Raw genomic sequence first — 20,933 nt, 5'->3', positions numbered from 1 at the left:
AAGCCTTCTTCTGGAGGCATTTGGAGGAACAATAATACTAGCCCCAAGCTTATGAATTAACAAGCATAATTAAATGTCTACTATGTGCTTAAAATTATGCCAGGTTCTTTCTGTGCAGACACAGAAAAGTATGCTCATTTTACTACTAGGAAGGTTTTATGTTTCATTTATTAAGAAATGCTTTGCTTCTACAGAGCTGGAACCTGTCCCAGGATTGAACTTGAGTGCATTCTAATTGTTATGATTTAGAATTACTAAGAATTAGAGACCTATACAAACATATTTCTCCAGTGCAACTAGAGTTTAGTTTTCTCTAAATGCCGATGTCAGCTCAAGTCAATTGATGTACTTTCCTTAATATTGTTGCTCTTTTATTTTTTACTAGAGGCCCTATGCACAAAATTCGTGCATGGGAGGTGGGGTGTCCCTCAGCCCAGCCTGCACCCTCTCCAATCTGGGACCCCTCGAGGGATGTCCGACTGCCCGACCAGGATCGGGCCTAAACGGGCAGTCGGACATCCCTCTCACAATCCAGGACTGCTGGCTCCCAACTGCTCACCTGCCTGCCTTTCTGATTGCCCCTAACCACTTCTGCCTGCCAGCCTGATCACCTCCTAACCACTCTCCTGCCAGCCTGATTGATGCCTAACTGCTCCCCTGCCAGCCTGTTTGCCCCTAACTGCCCTCCCCTGCAAGCCTGGTCCCCCCCAACTGCTCTCCCCTGCAGGCCTGGGTCCCCCCCAACTGCCCTTTCCTGCAGGCCCAGTCACCCCCAACTTCCCTCCTCTGCTGGCCTGGTCACCCCTAACTGCCCTCCCCTGCAGGCTTGATCGCCTTCAACTGCCCTCCCTTGCAGGCCTGGTCCCTCCCAACTGCCCTCCCCTGCTGGCCATCTTGTGGCAGTCATCTTGTGTCCACATGGGGGCAGCCATCTTTGACCACATGGGGGCAGTCATCTTGTATGTTGGAGTGATGGTCAATTTGCATATTACTCTTCTATTAGATAGGAGGACAGAGGCCTGGTGCACGGGTGGGGGCCAGCTGGTTTGCCCTGAAGGGTGTCCTGGATCAGGGTGGGGGTTCCCTTGGGGTGTGGGGCAGCCTGGGCGAGGGGCCTGTGGTGGTTTGCAGGCCGGCCACGCCCCCTGGTGACTCAAGCAGAGGCCCTGGTATCTGGGATTCATTTATCTTCTATAATTGAAACTTTGTAGCCTTGAGCGGAGCCAAGCCTCATGCTTGCTCTGTGGCCGCAGCCATTTTTGTTGGGATTTATATATCTTCTATAATTGAAATTTTGTAGCCTTGAGTGGAGGCCAAAGCAGGCCAGGGCTGCAGAAGCTTGGCTTCCCCCATTGCTGGGGAAGCCCAAGTCTCCTGCTCGCTCTGTGGCCGCAGCCATCTTGGTTGTGTTAATTTGCATACTCACTCCTGATTGGCTGGTGGGCATGGCTTATGGGTGTAGCAGAGGCACAGTCAATTTGCATATTACTCTTTTATTAGATAGGATTTTTTTGCACTCTTTTTTTATTGACTAAGGTATTACATATGTGTCCATATCCCCCCATTGCCCCCCACCCCACACCCATACATGCCCTCACCCCCCAGTGTCTTGTGTTGCTCTTTTAGAGCAAAGCGATAAAGTGGGACTCAAAGCACCAAGGCTCAAAGTAGTCTCTATTTGCAGAGGGTAGAATTACAAAGAAACATCTCTTACTGAGACGTTGTTCTAAGAATTTTACATGGATTCACTTATTCAGTTCTCACAGCAATTCCATAGGCTGGTGCCATTATTTGCCTCATTTTATACATGAGACAAATGAGGCCCAGAGAGGCTAAGTAGTCTGGGCAAAGTTGTAGAGCTCATGGATGGTGGAACTGGGACTCCAGTCCCTGCAACCAGTCTCCAGAGCTTGTGCTCTTAACCATACTGCCTCTCAGGAGAGTGGGATTGGAAAATGCAATGATAAAAACCAAAACAGGGCAATAAAAGCTGAAAGAAGAGGGCATAGAATCCAGAACCATCCATCCTTATCTCAAGCATTGCAAATGAATGCTAAGAGCTTTTTCTTTGCTGGCGGCGGGGCGGGGGGAGGGGGGGTAAAAGGAGAAGTTAGAGGGAGGGAGAGAGGACAAAGGGAGGGAAGAGGGAAGGAGGGAGGGAGGGAGGGAGGGAGGAAGAAAAGAAGGGAGGGAAGGAGAGAGAGAGGGCAGGCTGCAGTGCTTTTCCTCTGTTCAAAGTGATACAACTTTCCTTCCCATGAATTAGTGGTCTGTGTTGGCACACATGAAAAAAGATAATAACTTTGTAATGTGTATATAGCATCCTTTATCCAGCAGAGAGCCCTACAGCAAGTCAGCAAAAACAGCTCTCTGCCAAAAATGAACCTTCATAGCTTCCAAAAAAATCTATTTAGAAAGCAAACAGCATTTAAATTTACTTGAAATGATACCCTTTTCTGTGACTGCTCCAGAACATGGGATTCTGTCCTTCTGGGGGAACTGAGGAATTTCCTCAATGCTGACTGGGTTGATTTGGACTTTGTGCCCTTTCTCAGGTCATGGGAAGAAGTCACCATGACCTACCAGCCTGGAAATGCTGCCAAGAGGCTGAGAGCCCTGGGAATCTGCCCAGCCAGCTTCGTGGAGGTCAATGAGCACAGTCTAGACATTAAGTATTAGTCTTAAAAAGAGGAAGACAGATACAATATAGTTTCAAAAGGCTAAGGAACCAACTGTGAGTAAATATCTTAACTACTGATATACTATCTTGGGCTGTGTTTTCCCAGGAACCTATACATCAACACTGATGAAATATTTGAATCTTCTAAGTAGCTCATTACATTCTGTATTCTTAATCATCTTTTCCTGAAGGAAAATTACTTTGTCTATGTGAGTGAAGCATCACTTATGTCTATTAAAAATAAAACATCATCTGCTGGGCTAAGAGACGATATGGGCACGTGCTGTGCCCACTCACACATCATTGCTGACAGTGGAGAGGCACAAGTCAAAGCCAAGGGTTGGAGAGAATAGAAAGAAGTCAACATGACCCCAAATAATCCCACAAATTACAGCCACCAACAGATGGATTTCCTTCAGGTTCCCACATATTATAAAATCAACACTTTTTAGATGATAAGGATACATTTCCTAAATACCCTACTTTTTAAAGTTGTCATTTGTATGGGTTAAGATCTCAGAAGTCCAGGGAGAACAGAGAGCGACACACACAGAGAGAAACAGCTGTTTCCCTGCTCAACAAAAGTACAATAAACTAATGATAGTTGAATTTTTTCAATAAACTCTCCAACCTGAGGAACCTATTTCTAAGACTATAGGCAAGGATTCTGGATGGGACTCTAGGTTACCATATGTAGATGAAAGTTACAATAAGATAAAACAGAGCATTTTGATGGCAAACTGAAAAACCACTGTTTTTCATTTCCAAGTAATTTGTGAAAGAGAAATCTCTAACCTCTAACCCATCCCTGGGATTCATCTTATCCCTGACCCTCACCCCATCCATCACCCTCAGCTATCCATCTCCCCTGGCCTATCTCTGGCCTATGACCCTGGAGTGGGGGTCAGGGTCAGGGCGAGAAGTCACAGGGAAGAGGTGAGAATAGCTGTTTTGCACATTACCTTTAAATTAAAATGCTGGAAGTTCAATAGTGCTATGTCAGAATATCCCTACAGGAAAATTACTGAGTCAGTGTATCTGGGTGCAAACATCTTGCACTGAGAAATGGAAAAGTATCAAGACACAAAAGATATAAATATCAATGAACATAAAACAGGTGGCAGCAGATGCCGTGGAGCATGCTTGAAGCTCATTCTCTGCTGCTCATCCACCCAGTACACACCTACCATGTGTCAACTCTAGTTCAATAGTGTGGGCTAGAGAGGTCACAGAGGAAGAAAGTCAGAAGATACAAACTAGATCCACCCTCCAAGAGTCTGCCTAAATTTAATATGTACCCTAGAGTAAGCCATTTCAAGTCTTGGCATATTTGTTTTTCCTCTATAACATATTAATAATAACAACTCCCTTGCAATAGGAGGTACTCAATAAATAATCATGAATGAATGAATGAATTCATGTTTATCCCCTAGATGTTTTGAGGCTTTCCAGATTAAGGAGTGAACTGGTTGGTCTTTGGCTGAAAATAAGAATAGGTGATCTTACAACTGTATAAGATGGTGTTTAGGTAGTAGGCCTTGGAATACTTGCTGTCTTTGGCTAAACACTTAAATCCCCACCCCTCCACCACACCAGCTAGCCATTAACATCTTATTTTAGTGTAGAAATTGACTTGATAAATAAAACCTGAAAATCAATATTCTTTTCTCAACAGTTATGAAGAAGAAAAACAGTGCTTTTTAGAATAAAATGGTCTCAAAATGATATCACACTAATGAACAATCATGCATATAGCAAATCCATTTATTAAATAAATCTTTATTGAGTTCTTACTACCTGTGGGATATTATTTTATTATTCATAACTGAACCAGCCATTGTTCCTTCCCTCTAAGAGCTGACTTTTTAGGGGAAAACTGGACCCACAAATTAGCAGCTAGAATCCAATGGCAGAAGAAGATAGCAAAACACTAAAAGCAATGGTTTTGGTATCCAACTGCTGTTTGACCCAGTGATCTCACTTCTAGGAATACATTCTAAGAAACCTGAAACACCAATGAAAAAAAAGTATATATGCATCCCTATGTTCATAGCAGCATTATTAACAATAGCTAAGATCTGGAAACAGCCCAAGTGCCCACCAGTAGGTGAGTGGATTAAAAAGCTGTGGTACATTTACATAATGGAATACTATGCAGCTGCAAAAATGAGGAGCTCTTAAACCTTGCCACAGCATAGATAGACCTGGAGACTCTTACATTATGCAAAATAATCCAGTTAGAGAAAGACAAATATCACATTATCTCACTTATATGTAGAATCTAATGAACAAATAAACTAACCAACAAAATAGGGCCAGTGGTATGATGCATGGAACAGAATAACAGATCTCAGTGGGAAGGGGGATGGAGGGATCAGGATGAGATTAGCCAAAGATCATATATGCATAACCCATGGACACAGACAATAGTGTGGGGAAGGCCTGTGGCAGGGTGGGGGTTGGGTGGAAAGGAACTAAAAGTGGTGGGGTGAGGGGGTGAGGGACATCTATAATACTGACAACAACTTTTTCAGAAAAAGTGAGGTACGGAACAGTTATGTAAACAACCCAAGGTCACATAAGTAGTAAGTGGCAGAACCAGATTTCAAAACCAGACAGCCAGATCCCCATAGTCCATGCTTTTGGAAGTCAATCATATAACTGTCCTAACAGAAATAAAGAAGGAAAAGCATTAGCCTAGCGGTGAGGGGTGAGAAGATTCAGAAGAAACATTTAACGGACTTTATATGTAAATAACTAGGCAAAAATCAAAAGGAGGCAGATATTGACTCAGTAAAATGAAGAACTCTCTAACACTCTGTCTCACTAGTGAACAGTTAGGCTCATAAAGTTCCCTGTCAACAGAATATCCAGGTAGAGGCTAGAAGTCCACCTATAAATGATATCAATGGCAGTAACACTCCGGGAAAAGTGAGACTAGAGAACTCCTAAAGTCCCTCCTTTCTCAAGTCTATAATTTTAAGAGCATTGCATGGACCTCACTCTCAGGAAGCAGAGAACAAGACAAACACAGCAGAACTCAATTAAGATGGAGATCTAATAGGCAATTTAAAAAGAATCAAGGTAATGAAATGGGTGGCATTCAGAACAGTGGGCACTCACACCACTAAAGATGATTATCTCTGCTACCTATTTTCATGTCAAGAAAATTCAGAAATAGAAACAGCACAGCAAACAATGTCATGGTATAAAATCCTAAGAAATGCCAAGTAACTAAAATATGAGACACTAATCAACTCATTATGCATCTGGTTTTCCATATCAATAGATGGCGTCAAAGAATTTATTTGAGTTGTTTGGACTGTGAAATCACTTCTTTCCCCTCAAGAAGGAGAAGATCTAGTTAAACCTGAGATTAAAGAGGCGGATAAAAGTGCCCCCTGGACAGCAATGGCCAGGAATTGGACACGCTGCTACTACTGGAGCAGGCAGTCTCGAGACGTGATCCATTTCAGGGATGTCTTCCATCAGACGCCAGGGAGGCTAATCCTTTTGCAAAGCATGACAGCTTCTCAAACTTGATTGTGGTGAATCCAAACCAGATTTTATGCTATATGATCAGCTTTCTTTCGCAATACAAAATCATTTTTATATTGTATTGGGTATCAAGTTCATTAGATTTAAATTTGCAAACAAAGACATAGATGCCTGCAATGCAGCCTGCTCTGGACTCCCTTGAGGCTCGTCTAGCAGAATAAAATGTCAAATAATGGCGAGATAGAAATATATTGAATCAGGGCTTCTCTATAAAAAAAAATGCTGTCAAATAGTAACAGAGTTTTCCACTTCCTTAAAGAGAACCATTCAAACTTCCATCTCTGAAGAAAGAGGGCTACAATGGGTCATCAGAACAGTCTCATTGATACCATTGCTTTTCAAATGAATGTCATCAACTCTGAAGCCTTTATTACTCTGACAGCAGGCTGAAATTCTTAGAGGCTGACTTACCTTTCTGCAGTCAGATAAAGACTTCTCACTGCCCAATGTGCTGAAAACGGTGGTCTGCAAAACAGGAAGGTGGGAGACACATTAGAACTGTCAGAGTGTAATGATATTGGCCCAGACCTGTGCATCTCCAATTCAAGGTGGGTACCACTTCCTGGAACCCCACTGATTTCTCTGGAATTTAAAAAGTATCTGCCTTTCACTGCTCCCAATGCCACACACACACACACACCCAACTGGAACATTTATTACAGGCAACAATGATGCAGTGAAATAAAGATTCTTATTTATATTCATTTCACAGACAAGGTAATTGTAGCACAACTAGGTTGCCAAAGATCATACACCTCAGAAATAGAACAGAACTCAAAGACAAGTTGTCTGACTCCAAAACCCACCTTCTCAACCACACATGGTACTTTCTATCTTGAAGAGATATGTCCAAAATGTCAAAAGCCAAAAATCTTTCAAATGATAACTTTTATGAGCTGAGTGATGAATGGAGCTTCTCTCCATTCATGAGGTTTGTGACTCTGAACAGCAGTGCCAGGCTTGCATCTCATCTCCTCTTTCTTTAGCACATCATCATCCCAGTGACTGACATATTTATTTGTGTATATATTTTCCTGACCTCATGAACTAGAAAGGCACTTAAACATTCAAGGCCAGATGAAATTTACAAGTTTGTTACTTTTGGATTATCCTATGAAGTGTTCAACTGAGCTGTGGTCAGTCACATACATAGTATTGCTTTTTTTGTTTCAGTAAATCTTTCTTTTTCTTTAATTACAAAACTAATATGTATTCTTAATGAGTTAATCCCCATTCTAACCAATCCTCCTGAGGTAACCAATAATAACAATTTGTGTTCATCCTTTCTCTACATGCATTATATCACATGCATTATATATTAATTATACTTATTATACTAGAGGCCCGGTGCATGAATTCATGCACCAGTGGGGTCCTTTGGCCTGGCCTGCGGGACTGGGCCGAAACTGGCTCTCTGACATCCCCCACGGGGTCCCGGATTGTGAGAGGGCGCAGGCCAGGCCAAGGGACCACACTGATGCACAATCGGGGCCAGGGAGAGATGCGGGAGGTTGGCCAGCAGGGGAAAGACCGTGGGAGGGCTCCAGTGTGTGTCTGGCCCATCTCGCTTAGTCCCGATGGACCTGACCCCAGCAGCAAGCTAACCTACCAGTTGGAGCATCTGCCCCCTGGTGATCAGTGCATGTCATAGCAAGTGGTTGAGTGGCCTTAGCATATCATTAGCATATTGTACTTTGATTGGTTGAACAGCCGACTAGACAACCAGACACTTGGCATATTAGGTTTTTATTATATAGGACTAGAGGCCTGGTGCACGAAATTCATGCACTCAGGGGAGTGGTTCCTCAGTCAGGCCTATGCCCTCTCACAGTCTGGGAGCCCTCAGGGGATGTCCGACTACTGCAGAGGCGGGAAAGGCTCCTGCCACCACTGCTGTGCATGCCAGCCATGAGTTCGGCTTGTGGCTGAGAGGCGCTCCCCCTGTGGAAGCACACTGACCACCAGGGGGCAGCTCCTGCATTGAACGTCTGGCCTCTGGTGGTCAGTGCGCATCATAGCGACCGGTAATTCCCCTGTTCGGTCAAGGCATATTAGCCTTTTATTATATAGGATTACATATGCACATATAGAACTTCTTTCTATCTTGAGATCACACCATCCTTCTCAGTCTATATTATCAACATCTTCCCAAGTCAGTTCATATAGACTGACTCATTATTCTCAATAGCTATGTAACATTCCATAATATGGATACCCCATACTTTATTTATGCTTTCCTTTATTGATTGATATTTAGTGATTTCCAGGTTTTGATTATTTTGTGTTGGTTTTCTTAGTTTGCTGCATGAGGTAGATAGATAGATATTACATATATATAACATATAAATATATATACTAATAATTTTATTTTGGTTGAGTAGGGTTAAAAGAACTAAAAGAAATGTATAATAAATACAGACTTTGGTAAGGCTTGAAGATCTAATGTATATAAACTTTCTCCTATGCTCTCCTCGCATATCATAAAAATATTTACCACCTCACCTAGAGTTTTATTTTGTTTTGGGACAAGCACTAGGGAAAGTTAAGAATCTGAGCCAACACATGACCTGGCCCAAAATAATATGCAGTATTAAAGGACAGAAAACACAGATGTGGATACACACACAAAAAGTATCTTTAATGAAGAAAAAATAAACTTAAGATTTAGGTTGGGTGGGATCCTTAAATTTGGTTTGCTGGCAGTTTTTGTGTTTTTATTTTGTTTATGAGGGAAGAAATACATGTTATTTAGAAAGTTTGAATTAAAAGGGGAAAAGGGAAAACAGGGAAGAATTTTGGTGGTGGAAGAAAAGAGGAAAAGCAAAAGTCAAAAGGGAGGAAAAGTTCATAAAAACAGACACCAGAATTACTAAGAAAATGACTCCCATAAAGAAACAGCCATCTCTGCTCAAAGAAGAATGAGGCACGTGATTCGTTCTTCTTATCATAACCTGTCCCATTGATCTAATTTCAACCCTGACAAACAGCAGCCCGTGTTGGCAGGACCAAGCATAGTCCTGGAGTTCCATGCCATGTTTATCTATGCTGCTGCCAGGTTTGCCTTCATTTCTCTCACTTCTCTCTTCCGTGGGGATGCAAGGGAAGATATCTTTGCTTGCTGTTCAAAGATTATACCACTAACGAGAAAGAGAAAAGCCAAAGGAGACAGTTCTCACATGCTAGAGCGAGAACCCCACCTGCAATCTTTCAATCAAATACCTTCCTCATGACCTTCATCATCTTGACGCATTTGTATACCTGAGCATCCTGGCATGGGGGCCCTCTGTTCACTCTCAGATTTCTGCTCCAGGAAGGTAAAGACCTAACAAGACTTGGTCACTGCTGTGGCCCCATTACCTAGTCCAGTGCCTGAGACAAAGAAGGCATCCAATTAATATGCATTGAACGGATGCCAAAAAAAAAAAAAATTACATAAGCAAAACTGTAGTCCTTATCCCAAAACACTGTTTGGGAAGCATGATGCTGGAAACACAGCCTCACATGTAGTTAGTAAAGCCAAAGAAGAGAAATAAAACTACTGAATGGTAGTAAAATACATTTTCTTTCTATTTAGCATACATCCATTATCTATTATCCACTTGGTTTGGCTAAATCAATTTTTCAATGTCGGGCCTATGAACATTTTGAACTGGATAATTCTCTGTTGTAAGGGGTGGTGTGTGTGTGCGTGCTGTGCTGCGCATTGTAGGATGTTTTACAACATCTCTGGCCTCTACCCACCAGATGCCAGTAAAACATGCCCCTTCCCATGTCAACTGTGACAAACAAAAATGTCCCCAGACATTACCAATTGTCCCCTGGGCGGTGCAAAATTACCCCCAGTTGAGGACAATGGGTCTAAACTCTAAAGGAGCTAGTTACAGAAATTATTCTAATTCCCTGGCTAGTGCAACAAATTTTCTCCTGGAATTTCTCTTCTCATCCATGATTTCAAATCTTATTCTCAGTCCTAAATGGAAGTCAATATCTGAGTCAATATCACCCAAATTCCAGCTTATTGAAGACTGCGTGCGGGCAACTTGAGAGACTAAATGCATTTTTAAGCTTCAGACACACCACTGGGCAGAGTAAATTAACTAACGTGTCTAAGAAGTCAGACATTAGTGCTATAAACCCAGGGAAATGATCTTTGAAATTAAACAATACCATTCAACCTTCAAGAACAGTGTCAGGTAACCGAGAAACACAAGGAAGGAGAAATGAGAGGCAGAGATGGGTGAAATTGGCCTCCCTGAACAAAATTAATACAATTAGCTCTAAATGTTACATTTGTAGAAAAGAAACACTTGAGCCAAAGGACAAATGTATGGTGAACTCTCAGCACCTGGAAGGAGTGTGAAAGAGGTATGGCACGGGTCAATGAGAGTCCGTCTCCTTAATTTGGCCATTTTCTAAAGGGATTTTACTTATACGCTTGGTCAGTCTCATTCCGTTCCTGTCTAAAGACTATCCGGCATTCCAGTTCCCTAATTGCAGCTATTGTAAATGACTTTGGGTGGGCTTTCTAAACCTTCCATAACATGTTCACTTTAATTACTGAAAATGAAAGACTCAAAGCATGGCAACTTACCCATGCTGTGACCTTCTTGATTGCTGCATCAATATTTTTCTACTAAAGAGGAAACTCCTCATGAGTCCCCTCCACCAAAGTTGCAGGATGCTGCGTTTGTCACAGGAGCGCAAGCGTAATGAAGCACCAGGGCTGTTTTAGAGTGCTGACTTCTAACCCTGTTGGCAGGGTGACCAGCATGGGGTGAACAGTATTGTGCATGGACCATTGTAGCAATTTCCCAAAATGAATCTAGAAAGGTGGGGCCCCACTGTTTTCCATTTATGCACTGATGCCTGAAATTTCACTTATTAGAGCTCAGTCTTTAGCATAAGGCTTTCAGTCATAATAGAGAAACCCTCCGGAGATGCTAGGGCGAAAAGGGGGAAATTGAACATTTCATGTCTTATAATCCGTTGGTCTGTTACACCTTAGAAGGAATGAGTTTGTCAGATCCTTTCCTACAAGCAGATATTTTTTAAAAATAATAATTTCAAAAGCAGATTTAACAGGAAATGAAGACTTACATCATGAAGACATTGGGTAGTCAATGGTGATGGGAAAAGGTCTAAAGGCACAGATGGCAGGTTGGACGCCCTAAAATGCCGACTGTGAGATGGAGGCGAGCATGCAGGTGTATTAGAGAGTGCTGTTGGGATCTCCACTTGTAGAAGGAAGGGGAAGGGAGCAGGTCTGAGCAGAGGGAAACGTTGGGCTGTGGTGTAAATTCAGCAAAGGTCTCAGCCAACCAAATGGGGAAATCTAAAGATGGGACAGACCTGTCCCAAGCTGGGATGAGGCGAAGGGCTGCCCTGGGAAGGTGTATCACCGTAAGCAAAATGATTCTTTTCAGCCAAGGGCAATTTCCTGGGAGGACTGACAGCAGAGGGCAGCCTAGCAAACAGGGAGATCTGGGTGGTGCATTGCTGTGTCCACAATAACATATTTTACTTTGACACACTTTTGCTAAGGACAGATACTGGCCACGGCAAACTTACTTTAGTTGAATGGTGACCCCTTGTTAGAGCTTACCGTTTCGCCGGCCTTTTATGATAGAGTTGTTGGGCAGATAAACAAATGGACCACTTGCTCAGGAGTCTAGGCATTTAATTCTTGTCACTTCTTAATAGACCTCCTTGTGAGCTTATGATGGATTGCTGGCCTCGAGGTCTTGAATTTTTCATTATGAAACAAGGAAACCCATATGCATTTCCTTTTAGGGTATAATAGCTCTGGCTAATTTGGAGAAAATGGACCTGATTCTACCAGGTACATTGTTTGGAAATCAGTGAGTATACTGCCAACTGCTTTTCTCCATCCTCTGAGGAGGAATATTTGACTGAATACAGAGGTAGAGAGTTTTACAGGTGATCCACAAAAGTATAGCTTATAAGATGTCTTCACATCTGACTTTGAGACACACAAATTATGGTTAATTCCGAAAACTGAGGTGCTTAAACATGTCTTCGTTAAATTACCATTAACAGCCACGTGTAGAAATATTCCAATGGGCAGAAAGGCCAGAGCAACCCAGAAGGAAAAGTGACTTGAAATAAGAACTATAAGGCCTTGGTCAGAGAACCCAGATGGAGGATCGGTGATGGATGGTTTATCCAGTCCAGCCTATGGAAAGAAACGTCTGGCAGGGCAGCTGCTTATCCGAGTCTCACAGGCGGGAATGTTTTGCAAAGTGACTGAACACTGAAAAGAGACTCCATATGTTCTATACTCCTTTTAAAGGGAGAGTATACCTCTGAGAGTTATTACAATGTTATTTTATTCCCGCTAAATTAGGTTTAAAAAACTGAAATAGATATATTCTATCTCTGCTGAGCCAATTTCTGCCATGGAATGTCTATAACTAAGATTTATATTTTACTAGTAAAATCAACAAACATGTGACATGATTAAATTGGAACAAAGTCATGTGCAAAAGAAGAAAATTGCATTGAGTATTAGATTATAAACAATTAAGGAATTCAGAAACTAAATATCTGCGATAGAGGGTAGTGTTATGAAATTTTATGTCCAACATCAGTGCCTTTATGCATGTGTGTGTGTGTGTGTGTGTGTGTGTGTGTGTGTGTGTTTTATTCTCAGCCAGATACCACCAAACAGAGGCCAGCTAGTTTTGATAAATGGTCAAATTCCATTGAAAGCTATGAACCATGTAAAGGAATGATGCCTGCATAAAGCATCTTCATTTGATACCTGCAATTTGCACCCCACAGACACACTGGATGATTTCTTACTCCTTGATGGATGTCATGACTAGGCCTACTCATATTACTAACAATTTGAAAGTCTCTTACACTTGAATCGATGGCTCCCAAAAGTGCATACTACTTGGATGCTCTCACAGACATTTTAGTCAGCCAATTTTAGGATTTCTAGTATGAATTTCCATTTGGTCTTCATATTTAGTAGATTAGTATTGATACATGTACACTGAAAATAGTGGTAGCCCTCCAGGCAAAATATGGCATTCATATTTATTTATTTTAACTGCATAGTTATAAAATACAACCAGCTAAAGGGGAAAAAATTATACCCTAGAATAAATGATAAAATTACAGTGTTTTCTTGTAGTCCATGAATACTGAAAATTTCAATTAACCAAGTGAAAAGCCATTGAATATGCCAGCAGGATTTATATCCCAGACTAATGACCATCATCTGCATCCTATTTAGCTAATGAAGGTTTGGAACACTTGTGGATAATTAAGGGAAAGCTGATGGGAGGAAATTTGAGCCATGGAAAGATCAAATCTATTTATGTCTGCATTTAAAACTAAACATATCTAATAGTTCACTCAATCAAGGCATAATGTCTGTTCACTTGGGATAAGATAGATTCTCATAAGTTATAAGCCACCGGCATGGCTTGGTGGTTGAGCATCGACCTATGAACCAGATTAGCTCCCCAAACATGAAATTCATTCCTCATTCATTTAGTCAATAAATTCTTATTGAACACCTACCATGCACCCCTGCCCTTGTGGATCAAAATGACAGCACCGTGATTTCCCTAATGTTTTCCCACCACTTTCCCTCTTCTACCTTAATTACGTTTACAGCTCTGGGTTTCAGTTTACCCAAGTAACTACCATCCACCTGTCTGTCATAACAGTCACGGCATAGCTGTGATCCAGAGGCAGGTTGGGAAAGGACAGGGTGTGCAATACAGTATCTCACTTGTTCTGAGACCTGGGAGAGTACCTAAGGGGTGAACCTCAGACTCATTAATCAGTAGACACTCATGTGAGGGAGACAAAAGACTGAACCAGTCATTTCATTCAACTGTTAATATCCCACTTCAGTAGGGAGCACCTTAAAACTCCCTCTCTGGACCCCCACCATAATCTCCAACAAGTTTGTGTTTAACGAAGGCCATGCTTCAAGGCCCTGCAATCCTAGAGTCTATGTCAATGCTAAAAATGGCATGTTGTAGAAAGTCGAATGATAACTCCATCTTAGGTACACATGTTTGTGTCTTTCAGAATCATTTCTATGTCTGAAAGGAAGGCCAAGTACAAAAAATCAGCAAAATTAGAGCCTACACATACACACTCTAAGCCAGTAGATCTCAACTATTGGTGGCATAAGAATCACCTGGGAGTCTTGATAAAATCTTAGAGGTTCTGATTCAGGAGATATGTGGCAAGGCCCAGGAATCTGCATTTCTAACACATTTCCAGGTAAAATTGATGCACCATACCTTGAGAACCAGTGATCTAAGATATACCCAAGTAGTTAACAGTTATGATAATGATTCCTTTTATAACCTCATAACACAAACAAAACAGAATTTTTGACTGGGATTTACATAGCATAATTTTAATTAGTAACAATACTAATAATACCTTCTGACATTTATGTAAAACTTCCAATTTCTAGAGTTCCTCAACACACACTGTTTCACTTGAATTTCCAAACAACTCTATGAAGTAGTTATTATACTCACTGTAGGACACTAAGAAACAGAGAAATGCCCAGCCAGCATGGCTCAGTGGTTGAGTGTCAACCTATGAACCAGGAGGTCATGGTTCAATTCCCCGTCAGAGCACAGGCCCGTGTTGCGGGCTCGATCCTCAGTGTGGAGTGTGCAAGAGGCGGCCAATCAATGACTCTCTCTCATCATTGATGTTTCTATCTCTCTCTCCCTCTCCATTCCTCTCTAAAATCAATATTTTTTTTAAAGAAACAGAGAGGTTAAGTGACTTGCCCAACTTTTCTTAACTAGTAAGCAGTTAAGTCAAGGTTCAGGTCATTGGCCTTCAGAAGTATTTCTAGGATAGAGTGTGCTATGGGAATTATACTCTGGGATCATCAGAGTACAAATGAAATTCACTTAAAAACTAACAATGTGAGGTTACTCTAGTCTCATATCAATGTCAAAGATGCTTTACTAATAACTTAATATTAATTCCTTTTTACTCAGCATTGTTTATAAAAGCTAATGAGACTTTGAATTCATAAAAGAGATGTCCTGCATTGAGCGTCTGCCCCCTGGTGGTCAGTGTGCATCATAGTGCCTAGTCATTCTGCCCTTTTGTCAATTTGCATATTAGCCTTTTATTATATAGGATTTCTCAGTCTCTGTTCGACCCAGCCTTTTTAAGGAAGCTTTTTTTTAAAAAAAAATCTCTTTTAGCCCTAGCCAGTTTGGCTCAGTGGATGGAGTGTCCCAGGTTCGATTCTGGTCATGGGCACAACAGCTAGATGCTGTGCTTTGGGGCAAGGGATGGAGACAATATCAGAACACAATTCATGCACCTTACCACAGTATTTGAATGTGGCCAATTAGTGCCAAGAGGAGCAAGCGGAGCCACAAAGAAGACACAACAAAATGCAACATATCAGTACAAAAGGCACTGAGTTGGGTCAAGCTTCATCCCACACAGTGGCAAATCAAGTCTCCCTAAAAATCATCAACTTAATATAACAAGGCTAACAGTGCCTACTCTGGGTCATCCCATTATTTTTTCCAGAGCAGAATATCCTAATATGATGTGGTAAATGCTGAAGGAAGATGGATTGAAGGAATTGAGGCAAATAAGAAGAGCAAAATATTTCTGTATATTCTGACATCAAAAGAATAGTGAGGAAACTTTATATTAAAATTCTATGTATATGAGCATCTACAATTTTTGAATCAATAGCTGTGGAACTTTAATAAGACATCAACTACTTTGAAAGATTACTACTCGAAACTAGGGAATTTAGATCCTTAAAAGCCCTCCAAATCTCTATTGCACCTTATCAAGCTCCTTTGGTGAAACTTATCATAGGTCAGTGATCGGCAAACTCATTAGTCAACAGAGCCAAATATCAACAGTACGATTGAAATTTCTTTTGAGAGCCAAATTTTTAAAACTTAAACTTCTTCTAACACCACTTCTTCAAAATAGACTCGCCCAGGCCATGGTATTTTGTGGAAGAGCCACACTAAAGGGGCCAAAGAGCCGCATGTGGCTCGCGAGCCGCAGTTTGCCGACCACAGTCATAGGTGATTCCACATTGCACTGTAAACTCATCGAGGCCAGAGGCCAACTTTTAATCATTTTTGTACCCTATATTTTAGCACAGTGATGGTCACAGGGGTGAGGACGCAGAAGGGATTTCATAAATGTTGAAAGTATAGTTAATAAGGTAAGGGAGGAAGAGAGGGAAAAGGAAGAAGGAGGAAGGAGGCAGAAAAAAAAGGAAGAGTAATGGTAATGGGGATGCATATTATGTGGAAAAAGTGTTATGAATTGAATTGTTGGCCCCAAAAGGAGATGTGATGTCCTAACCCCTAGTACAAGATAATCCAGTTAAAATGACATTATTAGGGTGGGTCCTAATCTAATATGACCAGTATCCTTATTAAAAAGGGGAAATTTGGCCCTGACAAGTGTTCTCAGTGTAAAGTATAGGACCATTCATTTAAGGGTCAAGGGTTTGATTTCCAGTCAAGTGCACATACTTGGGTTGCAGGTTCAATACTTGGCCGGGTTGGGGGCCCATGCAGGAGGCAACCAATAGATGTGTCTCTTTCACATTGATGTTTCTCTCTCTCTCTCTCTCTCTCTCTCTCTCTCTCTCTCTCTCTCCCTTTCCCTCCTTCCCTTCCTCCCTCCCTTCAACTCTCTCTAAAACTCAATGGAAAAATATCCTTGGGTGAGGATTAAGAATAAATAACTAAATAAGGGAAATGTGGACATGGACACTCACAGAGGGAAGATGAGGTGAAGATGGCCATCTGATGATAGAGGCAGAGACTGGATGAATGAAGCTGTAACAAAGAAACACCAAGGACTGACAGCCACCGTTAGAAGCTAGGAAGTGGCAAGGAAGGATTCTACTCAGTCTCAGAGGGAGCATAGCTCTGCTGACACCTGGATTTTGGACTTCTGGCCTCCAGAACTCTGAGAGAAAAATGCTGTATTAAGTCACCCAGTTTGTAGCACTTGTTTATGGTAGCCCTATCGAACTAACACAGAGAGAGGCTCTCTATTTATTGATCACCTATTACAGGGGTTGACAATCTTTTCCTGTAAAAAGACAGACAATAAATATTTTTAGGCTTTGTGGGCCCCAAGATCTGTCACAACAACTCAGCTCTGTCACTGTTACATAAAAGGGGTGATAGACAAAACATAAATGAACATGTGTGTCTGGGTTCCTATAAAATATTATTTTATAGACACTGAAATTTGAATTTATATAATTTTCATATATCATGAAATATGGTTCTTCTTTTGCTTTTTGCCTATTTAAAAGTGTAAAAAATACTCTTAGCTTGCAGGCCATATGAAATCAGACAGTGGGCCAGATTTCACCTGAAAGCTAGAGTTTGTCTGCCCTTAGGTCCAGATCTAAGAATCAGAAACACCTGGCTCTAGTCCTGGTTCCACTAATTATTATTCTTGTAACCTTGATTACATCACTAGCTTCCATCTTCAAAAAAGCATAATAAACTTTTCCCTTCCCAGCTGGATGGTTATTATGAGGATAAGATGAAAATCATGTACTTTAAAATATTTTGCATACAGTAATGGTATTGATACTTTGATATATTTAGCTCTGTCTTACTCTTCAGAAATAACTATCAACACTAAGGTCAGGGTGCTGATCAATTGACTCTGAGTCATGAGCCAGGGCAGAGCAGAAACAAACACTACAGCCCCTTTAATCACAGGCATCTTCAGATAGATCAGGGAAGAGGATAAGGTGCATATCACACATAGAGCTTTAGGCAGAGGACTCTGACATAAACACAAGTCCAAGAAAAATGCTCATCATCTTTGGTCACATGTGACCCTGGGCTACTGCAGAATCAAGAATTTCTTGTTTCAGGAAATGTGCTAGTCTAGATCGGGCCTGCTGCTGGGAGGCTGCACTGTAACTTAACTCAGTTCCCTGGATCATCATTCTAACGACACATTCATCATCCACTAAAGCTCTTTTGGCCATCTTGAGCCCATGTGCACAGTGCCAGCAGCTGACAAAGCCATAAATATGGCCCAGCATGCAGAACTGTCCTCACGCTCACCGCCACAGGGTTGGAACACTGCCCCAGCACACGCTCTGTGGGGCTGCACTGGGCTGACAGCTCCAGATTTTCAGGTCTGGCACAAGGTAAAGCCAAAGAAAGCACCAAGGAATAAAGAAAATAGTTCACAGGGGGAATTATCATTTGCTGATGCTGCATAGGGCTGTAGACCTCCCTGGAACTGAGTTATGTCCTTGAGGAACTGAGAACCAATCATTCCAAATTACTAGCATAACCCACCCTAGTCACAAGTCCTTAGGAAGTAGGGATTTTTATTCCAAATTAATTATTCCAATTCTCCTTCATCCTGAAGACTGTGCATCTCCTGGAGGCAGAGAGATATGCTGCCACTAAACTTTTTCTCAGATCCTGACTTCCTACTCATGTTTGAAGTGAACAGAAGAGCATCCACATCCCTAGCCAACTGCTGGCTGCTACCAGTGTCTGGGGTCTCATCCCCCCTGTTGACCTCCTCTACACTGCCACCTCCACCCACCTTCAAAAGAATGGAGAAAAAAAGCCCTGGTTGTTAAATATCTCTTACCAACCTGACACATAAATAGGCCAAAGGTGTACCTCCTGGGAGCTTAATGAAAAGGGCATGAGCTCAAACCCCAGCACTGCCCCTTCTTATGTGGACTGGGGCACACCACTTAACTTCTTCGAGCCTCAATTCTTTATATGTGAAACTAGAAGCCCGGTGCACAAATTTGTGTACGGGTGGAGTCCCATAGCCTGGCCAGTGATCGGGGCCCATGGGGCCATAGGGGCTGGCCGGCCAGGGGGAGGCGCTGTAGGAGGTTGGCTGGCTGGCCAAGGGGAGAGTCTGTGTGAGGTTGGATGGCCGGCAGGGGGAAGGGCCACGGGAGGTTGGCCGGCCAGGGGGAGAGACTGCCAGAGGTTGTCTGTGGGAACGCACTGATCACCAGGGGGCAGCTCCTGCATTGAACATCACTTAGGCTTTTATACATATATATATAGATGGGAACAAGATCATTTACCCTAGAGTACTTTGTAAGAATGTAAGGGGACATGTACTCAGTAAATAGCTAATATTATCACTTCTGAAAATTCTGAATTCTGTTCTTCTCCAGCTCTGTTTCCAACCACACTTACTCTACAGCCTTCACAGATGCTCATTACAGGGACCAGTGCCACTGAAGACATAATTGTGGATGGGGAAGTAAGGAAAAGGCTACCAGGTTCCCTGAAGCCTGGGCTCTGGAAGAGCCAGTGGCTGGGAGCAGGAAGGAAGGATGGGCCCTTTCCTCCCCCAAATGATCTTCATATTATTATATACTGGCAACTTGTCATGCTCCTTGTCAAACTAGATGAATGATGACTTATACTATGAATGCTGCGCAGTACCTGAGAGGGAATAAAGTGATATGAATGATCATTTTACACACACACACCCACACACACACACACACACACACACAGAGTTATGTTCGAAAGTCTGACTTATTGAGAAAACATTTCAGGAACTTCTATAGCTTACCTCCCAAAAAGCATGATCTTTCCTGCAGCTAGAGAGAATACAGTCAGGAAAAAAAATGTAGTTTGTTTTTTTTTTACTTGAAAAACTACTTGTCATCCAGATAAGACAATGAAAACATGAACCATACCCACAATTATTTGGGGGAATTAGAAAGTATGATAGTCTTAAGCCTAGCTGTAGGTGCTTGATGATAAGACTCCCTCCTTATTGAGCACAAAAGAAAAAAAGAGAGAGAGAAATCACAACACGGAAAACAATGTGGTGATTGCAGGGTGGGCGGGGGTGGGGGGCGGTTAGGGGAGATAGAGGAGGGTGTGGGGGGATAAATGGTGATGGATGGAGGCTTGACGTGGGGTGGTGAACACACAAAACAATGTACAGATGATGTGTTGTAGAATAGTGCACCTGACACCTGTATAATTTTGTTAACCAGAATCACACCAATAAATTTAATAAAAAGGACAAAATTCAAAAAAAATGGAAAAAAGATTGTCTCTTTCAGGCATCTCAGGAATGATGGGACTGAAATTGAAGACCAGCCTTAAGCAATGAAGTTGAAGGCACTCAGCCCTGGGGGAAACTCTTACTGTGGGAGAGGCGGGGCTATCTTTTATCACGAGGCTTTAATGCTATGTCTTTCAATCTTTTCCTTCTTCACAGTAATTCCATGTACCAATATAGAACTATATAGATCCATCTATAAAAAACAAAGCACCAACTATGTTCATTTGTAATCCAAGCTGATGAAATACTAACATGTAAATTTGGTGGAGGGGGTCAGGGGCAGGGAAGAAGCAGGTCAAGAAAGACAGACATTTTCTTAATGACTGGCTAATCCGGGTCATTTCAATGGACGCACAACAGGAATGAAGGTTGCAGGGCCCAATGTGATGGGTTCCTGTGTGAAGCCAGCACTGTCATTAGTAAATGAATGGTGACGTGCCATTATCCCAGATACTATAGGTAATGGTTTGATGGAAAATTGATGGCTATGCTGTTTCACCGCACACCAGAAATAAAATAAAATGTCTGGCTTACCACGTGCACATTTCACAATTACAGCCCTGGCAGATGCAGCCCTCACCCT

The sequence above is a fragment of the Cnephaeus nilssonii genome (genome assembly GCF_951640355.1).
Source record: "Cnephaeus nilssonii genome assembly, chromosome: 1".
In the NCBI taxonomy this organism is placed as follows: domain Eukaryota; kingdom Metazoa; phylum Chordata; class Mammalia; order Chiroptera; family Vespertilionidae; genus Cnephaeus; species Cnephaeus nilssonii.
The sequence above is the reverse complement of the archived record's forward strand: the minus strand, read 5'-3'. Positions refer to the sequence as shown.